Here is a 4,269-nt window from a genome sequence, read left to right on the forward strand (position 1 = left end):
ACTATAATGCACTTTTCGTGGTTTGGAAGGAGCGTTAGGGCCGAAAACATGCCAGTATAGTCGACTAACACGACTCTTTAAATTTCTTTGCTGCGTTATAAAGCTTAACGCTTCTGCTGAATTTTTAAATTGCGTTAATAACGTAGTGGATTAATTTCTCTTAAATCTTCTTTGCTGCGTTATAATGCTTAACGCTTTTGCTGAATTTTTAAATTGCGTTAATAATATGATGCAAGTCAATTTTTTTTTTTAAATCTCAACTCTTTTTCACTGACTCTAATTTTTTTGATGCGTTACCGTGGATGCAGGTAATTTTTTTTTAAATCTCGACTCTTTTCCACTGACTCTCTCACAGTAGGCTTTTTTAAATTTTTGCTGCTGTTGTCAAAGAGTCTTACGCTGGCTCGCCTATTCTCTTTGCTTTTCTTTCTTTGCTTATGTTGCTGCTCTCTCAGCGAGTCTTATGCAAATTAGCTTATCTTTTCTTCTACTGCTCTCCAGGAGTCTCAGGCAGGGTTAGAAAAGAATTGAAGAGAAAACAATGTTGGAGTAGAGGACTTGCTCTTCTCAGTATTACGAATTAGTTAAATAAGATTACATTGGAAACATCAGTAATAAATGACTAGAGTTAAACTCGACTAACTCAAACTGAATGAGGACACTTGGAAAGACTATTTTGACACCTAACAGGTAGTTGGAATTAGATTCTCCAACATAATCATACCCACATAAAAAAAAAAATATATATATATATGAAAAAGGTGTGTTCATATATTTTTATTTTCGATGTGAGTTTACTAAAAAGTATGCAAAATGGGTATTCTTTAAATGTGGATTTTGGTTTTACTTTGAATAAACCTAAAAGACATCAGCAAAAAAATACAATTAAAAAATTAGTTTTCTTCTTTTAAGATATATTGTCATGATTATCTTAAAATTACGATTTTTAAAATTATTTTAAAGCCTTTCTTTACATTAAAATTTTCCTAATAAAACATAGAGTGTCCTCTTATCCTGCAAAAATTGCCCCCAAAATTGGTTGAAACTTGATGTTAAAATTGGACCCCATTATTGTAAGCATTTTGCCTACACCATTTCCCCAAAAAATTTGGTACTAATTGATTTCAACGCCTCTTATGAAATGCCTCACATGTCTCACCATTTTTCTAGGCAATTATTAGAGACCAAGTCAAAAACAAGCCAACGCTTCTTACCAAATGCCTCACATGCCTCATCATTGATCTACGCAATTATTAGAAACCAACTAAAAAGCACTGGTTGCCAATAAACCTTCCACCAAAACACAAACTATAATTAAAAAATTAAGTGTTTCAACCATGTTTCAACTTTGCTGTAAACCTCATGTACATTCTTCCGTGTGTCTTTTCATGCCTTACCCTCCTCCCTTGCATTTAGCTAGAACGTCTACGCACTAGCAAAAAGTCATTGTGCTGTGTCCCTTGCATTCAATTACAACACTGCCAAAAAGTCAAGATGTTACCTTCGTCTTTTCTCCTCGACTTAGTCATCGTGTCATAGGCTCGAGAACTAAAGTGAATGGCCATGCAGATTCACTTCCACGCAAATTATATTACCAGCAACAAAACTCATTTTCACACCATTACAATTTGCAACTTGCAGGCAATTGATGGTATTAATATCGGGCAAAAGCATTCAATACAACAATATATTTGTTGACTAAGAGTTTCATCAAGATATGATAGAATTGTGTCAACTGCACCTTTACAAAATGCAGTGTATGTGACGTAATTGGCCTATGACTAAACTGGATAAAAAGAGAGAAGTGGGGCAATATCTTAGCTGGGTCATCTTAATAGATCCTCGCTTGATCGACAAACGCCTTGTAACCATTCAGAGAACATGAACATAGATATCTACATAAACCTGAGAATAGATAACGTAAATTTGTGTCGGTGTTGTTGGTAGAGCAAATGGTTTACAAGTTCTTAGTTTTACGGATCCAGAATGATTAATAGCTATACACATGCTCTGCCATAGTCACTGATTTGTTCAGCGTCAAATACATATTTGTCAAATGAGGTTTCTAGTGACAACATCTCCATAATGAAGTTTCAAACTACCGTATAAGGTTTCCGAGAAACTTAAGTAATGCTGGTAGACGTGTTCACTGCGTCTATTTCCAAAGATGTTTAATGCCATTGACAATGAAGTGTACAACGCGTGTGTTTATTAAGTTGATATTCGTACCTATTTCAACTTGTGGATCTTGGTTTGCGAAATTTAATGTGTTTTTTTTTAATCAATGGACGATATTGGATTTCAAAGGAATATGTTTAGTTTGATAATCAGGTGAAGATATCTTTGCATAGTTTCATTTCTGTTTCATCTCATTGCCATTTGTTTATGCTGTTTTCGTTTCATTGTTATTTGTTTATGTTTTTTTCTTTACACTAAAATTAGAAGGCAATAATAAATTTTTAGTCCAAGTGATTGATTTCCAAATAGTTGAGTATGAAAATGCAAAACACTTGATTGATTCTCAACTAGTTGAGTGTGAAAATCATACCACCACCTAATTGATTCCCAATTAGTTGAGTGTGAAAATCAAACCGCCACATGATTGATTCCCAATTAGTTGAGTTTGAAAATCCAACACAAGTGACTGATTCCCAACTAGTTGAGTGTGAAAATCCAACACCCTCCCTCAAACCCAAATCAAGGAATCAAATCTGGGCCAAGGCTATGATACCATGTTGAGTTTTCAGTTACATCAAAACCAGCAGGCAATAGTAAATTTCCAAACCATTATCACCTTTATGAGCGGTCCCAAATCCCATAGTGGCGATTAGTCCAAATGATCGATTCCCAACAAAATGATTATAAAAATTAAGATGCCTAATCGTCTACATTTTCGTGGGTAACAACAGTTTAAGATAAACCGTGCACTGTTCCATATTCTTTTCTAACCGATTTGGTCAATCCGTGACGCAGATCGGTTGCCATTGCAATTTTGTAGTTCTTTGATGCATAAGCATGTCTTTGAAAATAGGAAAAACGGTGTAATTCTGTGGTGAAAACACGAGTTTTTATAAAGATTATAGATCATGTGTCAAACATTGTTTTTTTAAATCAATGGCTATAAATGTAATTTTAAGGATTGCCACAACTCTTCACATAATTTTTTAAAGTGTGCTAGCTCAATGGAAGAGCGTCTGCCTTACAAGCAGGAGGTTGGTGGTTCGATTCCACTGTGCGCTAACATGAATTAATCAATGATTTTGTAGTTTATTTTTAATTAAATGTTTTTATATCGATTTATTTCAATGGTGAGATATTTCTTGATTCATTGTTTTATATTGTCTCTAAATAGAAAAAAGTGATCTTTAAATAAAAATTTTATTGTCTCTAAAGAGAAATTAGCTAGTATTAAAGACACATTGTCTCTAATCCGAGTGTTGTCTCTAGAGAGACAAAAATGAAATTGTCTCCTAAGAGACAATAATGCTTGTGCTATATATTGTCTTTTAGAGACAATAATTTTTAAGACAATAATTTTTAAGACAATAATCTTTAAGACAATAATTTTTGAGCCACCTGCTTAAAGACAATATTTAAGACAATACACAAGTTTTTTTTTTTTTTGTCTTAAGTTAAGACAATTTACCCAAAAATTGTCTCAAATATTGTCTTAAAACCCTCATTTATGTAGTAGTGACGTTTGTGTGACGAGATGCTTTAGAGCATCATGGCTCGTTGAATTTCGTGGCACTGCCAAAGAACAGGTATGCCAACAACAACATATCTCTTCTATCTGAGCTCACTAGAAATATCAACCAGAACAATAAATGACCATTTGTTTTCCCAATTAAATCATACTATTAATATTTGTGAAAATTGTTTTTTAGTGCAACAATTATATATTTACGCCGTAAGGCGTTCCCCTCTGAAATGAACTCCCCCAAATGCCTTTCTGTTCTAATCTTAATCGTCATATCCATTGTTAGACAATTCAAAAATAATATGTCATCTAATTTAATTAAAAAACATTAAAAAACTCTTCACTTAATTAGTTATTAGTTAATATTTAATTAAAAAAATTTAATCAATTGTCATTTTCGTTCTGTTATCCTACCCAACCCCTCTGTCTGCCCAGCTAATCTGTCATGTGCACGTGGATAGTCGTGTTTGATCCAGAGGAGGGTGGGGGACATGCAAAGGAGGGGGTAGGCGAATACTTTTGTTGCGGAGGATTGCTCCAGGAGGATGAGGAGGGCTGCAAAGGATGGG

The 4,269-nt window shown here is 34.0% G+C and overlaps 1 non-coding gene across 1 annotated transcript; it reads left to right on the top strand.

The window, feature by feature from the left end:
* The first annotated feature begins 3,168 nt into the window (after nt 1-3,168).
* TRNAV-UAC (transfer RNA valine (anticodon UAC)) lies at nt 3,169-3,240 on the top strand. The gene has a single exon. It is a non-coding gene; the product is annotated as a tRNA-Val (tRNA).
* The last annotated feature ends 1,029 nt before the right edge of the window (nt 3,241-4,269 follow it).

Source organism: Pinus tabuliformis, chromosome 5_1 (genome assembly GCF_031772625.1).
Source record: "Pinus tabuliformis cultivar Carrire ecotype Pingquan chromosome 5_1, CPIR1, whole genome shotgun sequence".
Classification (NCBI taxonomy): domain Eukaryota; kingdom Viridiplantae; phylum Streptophyta; class Pinopsida; order Pinales; family Pinaceae; genus Pinus; species Pinus tabuliformis.